Source organism: Protomyctophum bolini, assembly GCF_963924005.1.
Source record: "Protomyctophum bolini genome assembly, chromosome: 13".
NCBI lineage: Eukaryota > Metazoa > Chordata > Actinopteri > Myctophiformes > Myctophidae > Protomyctophum > Protomyctophum bolini.
Window position 1 is genome coordinate 19,160,641 of NC_137874.1, and position 13,046 is coordinate 19,173,686.

At 42.2% G+C, this 13,046-nt stretch overlaps 1 protein-coding gene across 2 annotated transcripts in view; it reads right to left on the minus strand.

Moving 5' to 3' along the window:
* tmem132e (transmembrane protein 132E) overlaps positions 1-13,046 on the minus strand; it is a 386,893-nt gene that overhangs the window by 362,623 nt on the left and 11,224 nt on the right. The gene's annotated exons all lie outside the window — the stretch shown is intronic.

Sequence of the window (13,046 nt, forward strand, 5' to 3'; positions counted from 1 at the left end):
GTCTGTCAACTCCTTCTTCCCATATTGCGCTGCAACGACACTGGGATGAGGCCCCCGAAGGGGGCCGAAATTCTAGTTATCAGAATTTATAAAGAAACCCGGAGTCTTGTTCACGATTGAGGAGAGGACGGAGAAGGAGATCAGCCGGAGCTCTCAGCTGTTTCCCCCCCAGCCCCTCTACGGATAAGCGGTTGAAGATGGATAGATGATGGAAACCCACAATTCAGAACTTTGCGCCTCTCGTGGCTAAGTCTTCAGCTGCTCTTGTGAGCTAAAATGACATACCACGGTGGTGACAGCTGTCATTTTAAACAAATTCTCACCACCACCAATTCAACTGTTTACATTTGGGATATGAATAGTTTCAGCTAGATTAACAGCTTCCTTTTCTCATCAGGGCCCGCACACAGCCACACACCTTGATGTTAAGCTATGTTTTATTCTAAGATGTATTGGGATCAACAGATCACCAGCCAATGTTCGGCTGTTCCATCGTTGTGAAGAAAGTCATGTAATCTATGTCATGTAGCACGGCTGGGCGATGACATAATCGGTTCGTACTTCGTAGTGGTGGAAAGTAACTAAGTATAATTATGTGCTCAAGTACTGTACTTAAGTACAATTTTGAGTACTGAATATTTGTACTTTACTTGAGTATTTCCAATACTTTTACTTCACTACATCTCAGAAGTAATTATACTCTTACTTCACTACAATTATTTGAAAACTGTAGTTACCGATTCCTTTGTAGATTTTGATCATTATTGCAAAACATACATTAACCACTTCACTCTTCAGCCCGATACATTTTGGCCATTTGACAATAGCCGATCCACAAGCTCACAATGCGCTGTAAGCTTGTAGATCGTCTATTTTCAAAAGATGTGTATAGATTAGACATGGGATATATAATTTGCACTTTTACTTAACGCAGCCCGCCAGAACCGAGGTAACCGTAGGATTTAATTAATCGTCTTGCCTGCCAGAACGGTAGCCTACGTTTTCCAGGGTTTATATTGTTTAATCCATGTTTTCATCTGATCGAATGGTTAACTGCTGCTCGTTAGCATAACAGTCAGTGGGACATTTTGAAGATGCGCACGCATCCACTTGCACTCCATGGGCTGCTTTCAAAGGCCTGTATCTCCAAACGGGCAGAATGAATGAATGAATGTCGTTTCTGGTGAAAACAAGGTTTTTCAACGGCCAACAGCAGGCACTGTGATACTCGCGCCAATACTTTTACTCAAGTACATTTAGAATTCTGGACTTTTACTTAGTATTTCCATATTGCAGTATAGATGCTTTTACTTAAGTAAAACATTGAGCACTTTTCCCACCACTGTCAGTTCGTCACCTAATAATCTTGTCTAAAAATGTGTTGCTATGAGCAACACATTTTTTAACCGCTTCATATTATTCATCTTATGAAAGTGCTGAATGAAATGTTATACAACGTGTCTCAGCCGAACACAGATGAGAATTATCATCACTCCCAGTCAAATCTGGGGAAGTAACAAAGTACAAATACTGTACTTCATTACTGTACTTCCCCCCCCCCCCCCCCCCCCCCCCCACACATAATGTACTTTCTTTTTCTGACAACGTTTTACCTTTGCTCTGTATTGTAACACAAATTAGTGTAGTTTTCTTCTTTTACTTCTTTCAACCCATAAATGTACTTTCTACACCTAAGTTTTTTAAACAAGCTAAACAGTTCTACATTTCCAGTCTTTCATCATAGCTAATGGATCACCCAGCGCACACCGTATAAACCTGAGGGACAATTCCAAGTCATTACCAGTGATCTTCCTTACACAACTGTGGACTCGTTCCCAAAAGTCTTGAATCTTAGGGAATTAAAATACTCAAGTGTTCATTTAAATTTAAATTAACACAGATGATTTTACAATGCCTCCGGTGTATAAGCTTTATTCAGGAGTGCAGAAAACAGACGGTGTGTTTAGTTGTATAGTTGAGTCGGATCAATAGTGCCCAAATCATAGATTTGTGTTGGTGGCCAGCCCCTCCTATATCCAGCTTTTAGTGTGTGGCGTGCTAACACAAACTTTGTCCCAACACAAACATTAAATTCCATTGACAATGAATTGACAATTCAATGTCAATGGAATGTTCAATGTTTGTGTGTCCCAACACAAACATTAAATTCCATTGACAATGAATTGACAATTCAATGTCAATGGAATTTAATGTTTGTGTTGGGACAAAGTTTGTGTCCCTGTATGTGTCCCTGTATCTGAGCACGGAAATAGCATATTTTCTCCACCAAGCGTTTTGGATGCGGGCGGCTCGCCGGAATCGGCCCCGGCCCCCTGGGTTTGGTCCTGGGGGTCTGGATGTTCCGGGGACCCCCACATGGGAGTGATTTTTGTAACGAAAAAGTTACTTTTTTGTTTAAGTAATAAGTAAAGTTACTTTTGAAATTATGTAACTAGTAACTGTAACTAGTTAGTTTTTTTAAGTAACGGTCCCAACACTGCTCACTTCACACGGGTGTGATTGTTTTACTTTATCTGCAACATTCTATGAAACATGGCAAAGGTTACAGAATACAAGGTGGTCAGTGAAGCAGGAAACAAGCACAGCGTTCCCCCACCGTAGCAATCATTAAGCCTAGCTATATATATATATATATATATATACATATACATATACACACTGTATATGAGACAAAAAAGGGACTCCTGCACATCTAAAAAGACCCGTAGGAGGTGCAAGTCTAGCAGGCATAAAAAGAGGGAAAAAAAGGGACTGCACACTCCAGGGAACAGAGACGGACAACTTACTGCATCAAACTTATTTATTAGCGCGACGCGTTTCGCCGTGAGCTTCGTCAGGTGCTATCAATAAATCAAAAAATAAGTTTGATGCAGTAAGTTGTCCGTCTCTGTTCCCTGGAGTGTGAAGTCCCTTCCTTGGAAGGTTTTTTCTCTTTTTTGAGAGAGATTATATATATATATATATATATATATACATATATATTGCTGTTGGACGTGCTGTGGCTCTCTATGTAATGTCAGCCGGTGAGTCTGGCTTTGGAGACTGCATATGTAGGGGGAACAGTCGGTAGCGCTGTCGCCTCAAAGCTAGAAGGTCCTGGGTCCGATTCCCACCGTGGACGATGTGGGCCCTGGTCTCTCCTCTACGTCATCACCAGCGCCCATACCCTAGGTGGTGTTGGCAAAAGGGCCTTTCTGTGTGGACTTTGCATGTTCTCCCTGTGTCCCCTACGCTTACAAAAAACATGCTGTAATCCTGGTCTCTATACTGCCTGTCCCTGGTCAGCTGATGGAAGGGAAAGGAACTGTTTGGAATAATGTGTTCCTACCAGGAAAACATTTGATTGTTTTAGTAGTTTGTCTTTAGTTCAACTAGACTTGATGCAACTTGGGAACCTAATAATACCCATTGTCAACTTGTCATAGCACCAAATTTAACTGTCTGTCTGTGTCCCACATGGAGATCTCTGTATCGGTCTGTCTGCCTGTGTGTGAAGAGTGCAAACTGAAAAGTGGACTGGTAATCATTTGTGGGGTTGCCATGGCAATCAATTGGCTGAGGCAGAGGCTGGAAATTTCACAGGTGAGGGGATTTATGCTGATTAGGCCCACTGGCAGAGCCTGAGCAGAGCCTTTTGTGGTGGGTCTGGAGAACCGTGGGTCCGACCGACTCGATACCGGGCACTGCACTCCCTGTGGGGGTGTGGAACGCGTGTCGAATTAGAAGTCAGTGGGGAAAACAGTTCTTGAGTTACGTGCATTACAACCGTACACACACGCAGACACACACACACAGAGACGTGGCGCATTTATAGTAGGATTATCGCCCCTCACTTCACACAGGTGTGATTTTTCTCCTATGTCCAGCTTTTAGTGTGTGTGCAAACACAAACTTTGTCTAACACAAACATTAAATGCCACTGACAATAAATAGACAATTTTGAGTGTTTGTGTAAACACAAACATTGCAGACGAAGGTGAGGACGCAAATTCTGATAGGCGAGAATGAGATGATGTATAATGATGTACGATAAGAACACCCCTCACTTCACAGTCACACGGGTGTGATTTTTGTATTTCACATCAATGGGGCCGTGATTGGGCTTCAACCTTTCCCAAATTTCGAGTTCATAATATACAGTACAGGTACACTGCATGTCAGATTTGCATGGCTCCACATTGGAGCCACACCGTTCCCATGTGGATCCCCATTATTATTTTCTTTTTACATTTTGTGAATTCATCATCTCAGACCCACCAACCCTCCATATTTGGGCTAAGACCGATGTATAAAGATGTCAACATGACATTATCAGGCCCCATTTGGAGTTTTGTTCTAGGCTGATTATGAAGGTGCTATATGAGGTTAATATAGAGTAGACAAAACTCTAGTTCAGCGATTCTCAACCAAACTCTAGTTCAGTTGTTCTTAAACTGGGATCCAGATTCCAGGGACCCCCAGGGGCCCTTGAGGAGTTACAGGACGCTAACTCACTATGTATACATTGAACCAAATGGACCTGTAAGGGCTCAGAGTTAGGATTTTATAGTATAGATTGCAGACCCAGAGTAGAACTTTGTATCAAATGTGGGTCCTTGGCTTAAATGCCCATCAAACTAGGCCTCCTTGAAATGAAAAAAGGTTTCACTGCTTTAGTTCAATCTTGGCAAGAGTATTGAGGCACCACAGCCAGGTTCATGAATCAAATACCTCATGGCTGGTGTTTGTATAGCATTCCACCAAGTAGGCTGTTTAAATAAGGAATTATGATATACTGCTGGGAGGCCATTTAAACAGATGTCAACAAACCCAGGTGCAGTAAAGCAGGCCAATACATTTCATAAGATCGTTCCCCGTTCCAGGTGCATCTGTGAAGAGGTTCTCTCAGATAAGTTTCAGCTATTCATCTTTTGTACGAGGGGGCTCCGTAGGAGGCCAGCCATCTAGAAGAGGGTCTGGGACCCACAACCGTCTTGAGTCTGTGTGCCTGTGAATGTTTGTCCGGGGCTATTCTCACAAACCATTCAAAACGGAATGAATGGCGGTTTGGCTTTTGTTTCACATTGTTTTTTGTTGGGCAGAAACCTCCTATCTCCATATTCAGATTTGTGTGTCTATTCGTAAATGAAAGCCCCACTTGATCACACTACAGCTTCACACAAAAGGATAAAAAGTAGCAAGCTGTAAACGTGGCGCAAAGTGGCTTGTTTCCAGCTTGTAGATCTGCTACTTTTCCACAGGACAGAGATGATACTTACAAAACACACAGCAGGAAGACCTACAGTATATTAATATAATAAATCAAGACTATTTTATATTCATTGATTATAACTTAAACCAAATTGAAGTGCAGTCTCGACCGTTGGTGATTTTTCACATAAATCATTCCGAAATGTGCACAGGTCAGGAATGAGGTAAAACAGTGTTTTGGCGACACCAGACTACATTAGTAATCTTTGATCAGAACAATAGACTGGGAAATCTATATTTTGGTCTTTGGTTTCTTTTTTTTAAGAGCATAATTTAGCTGTTGCTTGTGGATTTAGTATGGAATCCATCTGCAGTTCTGGAACACCCCCCCAAAACACACACACACACACACACACACACACACACACACGCCCCACCCCACATGCACTCAACTAAAGTGCCCCCACTTGACCCACACACAGTACACTTCAGCAGTGCCAGACATCCAATTAAAGCAGGTTCTTCATCAGTGGGCGGTAGTCAGTTGGCAGTAGTCTGATGACAGACCACATCATGACAATGTGCAAGACAGCTGTGAAAAGTAGAGTCATGACCATAAAACATTTTAGGATAGGCTGACAGTTCTTGCAAATGCAAGGACAGCGTTTGTGGGACAATTTGACAGGAGTAACATGGTATGAAGAGAACACTATAGTTACAGTATGTTGTCTGTTGATGGTCCCTGCATAGCAGTAATACAACTAATGTTGTCCTACGTCAACCTGAAAAGACAGAATACTACAGAAAACTACCCACCTATCTCAACATTACAATAATAGGCAAATGGACAACCAACTCTTTTGGCTTTTTTAAACAACCTAGAAATTACATAATCAAAACGCAATTTAAAAACATTTCAAAAATAGTAAAATATGTAATATAACAAGAAAAAAGAGTCAACAGAAGGAACAGTCCTGCCTGATTTATTATTTGTCGACAAAGTGTCATCTCCCCCAAACAGGTATTGAAAAGAATACTGGCGTCCACACTTTGAGTTAAAAATATGTTATTTTTGCAGAGTGGCATGTCGCATGACATTTAGACTACCCACTTTTACTGCGACAAATCAAGGCTCCTACTTTAGTCAGGAATAATTTACAGACCGAGCCCAACACCCTTTCAACTATGCCTGAATTTAACCCATTAAGACCTGAGGCAGATTCTACAAATGTCTTCTAAATAAGTTTTCTGAAAAACGTATGTGGTGCTTAACTATAACCGGCCAAAAACAAAATGTATTGTATTTGGCCCCAGACGACCATTTTAAATACTTGTTCCAGGGACCCCAGAAGCAAAGATTTGAGTTATATGAAAAATGTGTACAAATGTTCAAGATTTTTGAAAAATAGCAGATCTACAAGCTCATAGCGCGGCACGGTGATGCGATATGAACTTGTATATCTGCTATTTTTATTTTTGAATAGCCAAAGTACAAAATAATGGTTCGAGCTTAGATCTGAGAAGTAGAGAAAAATAATCCTGCACACTTAGTTCGAATTATTGAGCAACGTTTGGGTCCTTCAGACCTTCATCAGGCATAAAGAAGAACTGACAAACGGTCAGTAAGTACAACTCTGGGACCAGCGGGGGCCAATCAGATGCCCCGCATCTGTCGAGCTTAGATCTAAAACAAACCCCTTACTCCCAGAGCACAGCTAAATTCCCACCAGCGACGGCAGCGATTTTTGACGCTCGGTCTCATCACAAAATGGCCGTGTCCAAGGTATGACTGGCGCTCTGTAAATAAGCCATTTGTGGTCCTGCGAGAGCCCCACTTCATGCTCCAAGAAGCTCAAACCTAGCAGCCATGTTCGGCAGGAGAGCTCACAAGTTATAGGAGAAATATAGAAGTACAGACTGTGGCAGCTTATTTGTCTATAGATTTTAGTTCAGAAATAAGCCATGCTGGCCTGGGCGGCTGATGTAGCAGTCTGACTCTGGACACCACCTTGGCTGGTAATCCAGTCTGGCAGTGTGCCCCGGGTTCGACTCCCGATCCCGACGGCCTTTACTGCATGTCCCCCCCCCCCCCACCCCCTACTTTCTTAGGAAGGCATTTAACATTTCATTTTCGAAGACCACACCATGCTCTGCAGCTGCCAACATTCCAATGGTTATCAAAATGAGAAAAAGAGCAAAATAGCACCTCCCCTACTGTATTAATTAAATCTCCTCACTGGTAAGCTGTTTCCTTGTTGCTAAAATGGATTGTCAAATGCATTCCACTGTGATTGCACTAACATTATTACAGCCTCCCACCTGTCCACCATTAAATCAAGGAGGGATGACATCACATGGAAGACAGTCCCATGGGAGAAAATGGCCCGTCGCTGGATGTCACGCCACAGCTTTGTCAGATCAATTTAAAAGGAGGTAAACGAAAAATATATACATTACATACCGGTACTGTACATTTCCATTCAAATTCAATTCATATTATTGTGCCCATTTAACTACTTTCAACCTGGTGTCCCAATTTTCTGCATGTCATTATTGTCACATTTTTCTAACACTTACAATCTCAGCACTTGAAGTTTGCAGATTGGCCATTTTCTTTTGTTTTTAGCTATTTCACAATGGGGGGGGGGGGGCACAAACCCCCAGAGAGGCTAGGCTTTGTGGGAAGAACTCTGTCAGGACTTCACTTTCACACCTCAGTCATATGCTGTCACTCTTTTGTTTGAGTGGTGCCTAACCGCTCCATTATGCAGCTGTGTGTGTGCAGCTGTGACAGGTGCAACACCTCACCAATACCGCTTGATGGCACTGTTGAGCAGCCACACACACACGCACACGCTGCAGTGACAACAGTGACACTTGGTGGTCAACAAACGCCATTTCCGTACTCAGACATATAGCCGGTACTCGGACATACGGACAAACATTGCGGGCCAGGCCGGAATACACTGACACGAAACAAGACAGGAACGCCCCAAAACGTCACATCCGGGACATTTACCCTGGGCAGAATTTTCTATGGCTGCCAATGCAACTTTTTCCAATCCTTAATCACATACGGACAAACATCTATGCCGATAATATCTAACCTGCGGAGGCAACGTGCCTTGTCTACGGGCAACAGATCTTTCAACCTATGTCATTGCAAATACGTTGCAAATATTGTTTTGGAAATGCCGCAAATTGCATTGCAGTGAACGAGAGCAAATCACAACTTACCCTGGGGGTGGTGACTCCGCCCTGAATACGTGTTGTCGTGTCAGTGTATAGGAGTGGCTAGAACCACTCAAAAACGCATTATGCTCACAATGGATCTAATTGCATTATGAGCTTACAGATCTGCCACTTTAGCTTTTAAAGTTATTGAACCAATGAAAAGTATTTGTTCTTTTTGCTATTTTCTGTAGTAACAGTGACGACATTAGACATTTTTCCAGGGAAGGGGCATCAACGTGAGGAAACCATTCCCCCCCATGGTGTGCATGTCATCCCATCCGACAGGTGGAAGACTGTGATAATGTTAATGCACTCATGGTACTGGTATCGCCCCAGTCTGTTTACGTGTCTGTCACACCGATAACAGTTTTTAATCCGATTTGCATAAAACTTGGCAGGTATGTTGGGTTGGGTGTTGGGTCAGGACTTGAGATATTGACTTTATTTTCTCCTCATGATGAGCCACGGTTCAAAGTTTAGCACGGTGCTTATAAAGAGTGGTGTGGTGTGGGTGTACAACAGCATCTATTTTTAAAATGTCTCTCATCTCATCTGGTGCAAATCCATTTTGCCACGGACCGGGGACGTTTTAAATTCACTCTTTACATTTGCGTAGCTATTTGAATTTTGACACCTGCAGAGCATAATGCACATGCAATACTCTTAAAAAATATATATACTGCAATGCTGTTCATATACGGTAGTCATATATTGAAAGACAAAACATCTTGAATCTTGAAAATAGGAAAATATAGCTCAGGTTGAAAAAAAGGAAGACTAATATCAGAATGGTCTCCCTGTCCCGTCTACAGCTATTGATAGTAAGATACTACTGTATGTGTGTACATTGTGCAGTTTGTGAATGAAGCATAAATGCACAAATCACAATACGTGGTGTTCAGTGGTGAGTGGTGATGGTACCGTAAGTCTCCATTGACCAAACGAACATAGTGATCTTTATAAATAATTCAGCTAAAAGAACAGCAGTGCTTCACAAGATCAATGTTGGTGCCACTAAGAGATTAACTGATGAGAAGAATGTGCTTTTATATGCAAAACCAACCAACTACCATCCAACTTTCAGTTTCACTTCAGGCCTTTCCTGGCTGTGCAAACTGTTGTGTTTGTTCATGACCGGAGGTGGCTCCGTTTTGTGATGTTATGCACATAACAAAGTGCCGTCAGCTGTGATTGGTCTACTTTTGAGAGTACAGACAAGTCCTGTAAAAGAAAAGAAAAAAAGAGCTATATTCTTTAGACAGTCTCGAATTCAAGTTCAAGTGAACACACTATTTTCGGGTCTGATACACAGGCACACAACACAACCAAGTATAAGTGAGGCGTAAGGTTCCCCACACTCACTTGAAAGTGAAGTCACTTGAAAGTAACTTGAAAGTAGTGTCTGAGCTGCAGAATCGATGGTTGTAGTTTAAAGTCTGATTTATACTTCCTCATGCGCAAAAAAAATAACATCTACAAGATAAATTAAGCACAAGGCAGCCATTATGCTCTGGGGTTTCCCAATTGCTCCACAGAGTTCTTTCTATCAGATTGTTGCTGTAATAGAAGCATGTGGCATTACCTTTCCACAGGGCAACCGTGGTAATAAATGCAGTAGGTTCTTGTACCTTTCTGTGTTTCCATTTTTTTAAGTGCATCAGGTCTGCAGTGGTGGTTCTGCTTGTACACAGCCCTAGGGGCAAACATGGAAAGTTAACACGGAACGTTTCCATAAAATGAATGGAAAACTGGCTGCAGATGGCCTAGTGGTTATGGTGCATACCACATACAATATAGGCTCTAATCATCTAATGCAAGCCGCAGGTTTGATTCCCGAGCCCGTCGACCTTTGGTGCATGTTATTCCCTGTCTCTCTGCCCGTTTCCTGTCATTCGACAGCATTTGTATATTAGTGGGCATGTGTAAAGAGCATTTAGAAATATTCATGGGGTGTCTGAGTGGAGCTGGGGTTAAGTTCCTGTCTGCCACAGCAGAGACTGGGGTTTGAATCCTCTGCGGTGCATCCGACCAGACCGGGTGTTCTAAGAAACACAATTGACCCGGTTAATGGGGGGGATGCCGAGTTGTTGTGAGGGAGGACCTGTCACTGCCATTAGTCACTCCTACAGGACTGTTTGGCTAAGGAGACATAGAATAGCATGTTCCTCTGCATGTGTTATGCCTTCCAGGTCAAACTCCTCACCGTCATGTGAAAGGAAGCGTCTGGCGACCTTGCGTGTATCGAAGACACAAGGTTGTGAAAATCCCAACCAAACTGTAGGGCTCAGCAGTGACAGGACTACATGAGAGAATTAGTGTGAGAATCTGGGAGAAAATGAACGATTTGTAAAAAAGAAAAGAAAAAGGAAAGAAATGTATGAAAGATTACTCCTCGCAGGCCGCTATGCTGAGATTCCCAATCACATGCATGTTGCTGTCACAGCTGCTCCCCATTTGATTTCCCAAGGGTCTGAGTGCTTGTTTCACATTTTTGGAAGTCTCATCTTTCATTCTAGACATGCGTGTCTAAGGTTAATCCACTTCTACCTCAGAGGGGTAAGCATCGTCAACCTTGCCATATGTTTACCACTCAACATAAAAACTGTCAACAACCCCAATCCCGCCATTAGAGTCAGTTGAAGGCAGGCCGCGTTAGCCACTTGTTCTGCGCTTTCCACTGCAATGCTACTGTGAATTGTAACTATTGGCCTACATTTCAGCTTGTGGTATTCTATAATATCTTTCATTCCACGACAGCAATAAAAACAGCAACACACAAACACTTTCATCTTTAAATGAGCTTAGTTGCCACTTGCTTCTGTGGTGTTTGGCAGACAGCTGACATTGACACACTGGCAGTAAATAATGACTCAGTCTGGACAAGACATAACCGTCAATATGGCACACCTGCGGGTGTGGAGGCAACATCTCATCTTAATTGCATTGTTAGAAGTGGGTGCCTTTCAATATTGCATCCCACTTCTCAAGACCACTCAACTAAATCCATGAATGAGCCAGCATCTCTAAAAAAGGTGCCCATCACCGTTCAAAGCAAAGTCAGACATACGCAGGTACCTCTGATCTTGGATGAGTTACTTTGTGCAGCACTCGAAGATGTACGAGCAGAACATAGTTTTATGAACATTAGTTATCTAACACGCTCACTGTCTTACATTACACTTAAAATTCCACAAATGAACAGTGAACAAGCAAAGATTGCTTTCATCTTTTACGCTCCAGACAAATGGATGGTACCGCCAAATTTTCTGAATAAAGGTGCTAGAGTGCCAAGCAGATGAGGGACATTTTATTCTGACAAAGCTCGCCTTCCCTTTCCCCAAAAGAACGTGAAGCTAAATCTTTCATTACTACATGGCGCTAATAGTCTGATCTTTCTTTAGAAGCATTAATATTGTAACCGAGATGCATCATGAGATACATCAGCGTTATGATCAATCTGCACGGATGAAGCGTAGATTAAGAGAAAAGAATAACATTTTGTCGGGCCGTAAACAAGGAAGTGAATCGTGCGCACGCACCCAAACAGGTCGGGAGGAGCTGAGCAAGGCGCTGCCTAGCAACGGCCGTTTCAAAAAAATATTTTAGCACTTTTATATAGATAAAAAAAGACCATAAGACGTGCTCAGTGCTCACACGGTTTAATTTTGCCTGTTAAGAAACAGGCCAAACATTTTACCTAATTTGGTGAAAACATTTGATGTGGGGTGTCTTCCTAGGACCTAGGCCTACTGGGAGTGTGCATACAAAGTGTGACGCCAATCAGTCCAGCAGTGTGTCTGAGACAGAAAAGGGCGAAAACATAATCTTAAATAAATGAAGACACCTGCAGAACGGATGGCAACGATTTCCACAAGTACTGTAAGTTGTGATTGGAAAAAGTAGCAAACACATTTGAACATTTGAGTCACTGAGAACTTACATTATGCATAGTATGCATTCTTCTCTGCTCTAAAATGGACTTCTCAAATTCTATGTCACACAATGCCAACCTCGAAGTAAGGCAAAGCCATTACACTACTTAAGATGGCCGCATTGGCCGGTAATTTGGTTTTGGAGTAATGAAGTCTATGCAGAACTTTTAATTGTGTTAACCGTTAACCACTATTGGCTGAGCAGTGAATTCAGGGCAAACTCTCATCCTATAAGTCCTCAGAGATCTTTGACTAATTCATTACGCTAAGCTCCTTTGAGTTTGGCAGTCAACAGCTCAATCTGATCATTGAAGAGGGATATAAATTGGGAAACTTCATTAGTTAAATTTTCTTTCCCGTTATCCGCCTGGTATGAACAATAAACCAAATATGGACTATTCTGGGAAAGAAATGGTGTCATAATGCACCAGCTGTCTGAGTTCTCTATAGATACTCTATAGGCAGTGTTCCTGCATTGACCCACTATAGTTTCTCAAATGTTTGGCATCTAAATGTCTCTTAAACATTTACACGATTTGGTTCTAAAACGACTACCACATCTAACAGACCTCAACAGGGTTCTTTCCTTCACACCGAAGTTCAACTAACATTTTAAATCCAGCACTGTGAAATGTTTATTCACAATTATGCTTATTCACAATTGGTCAT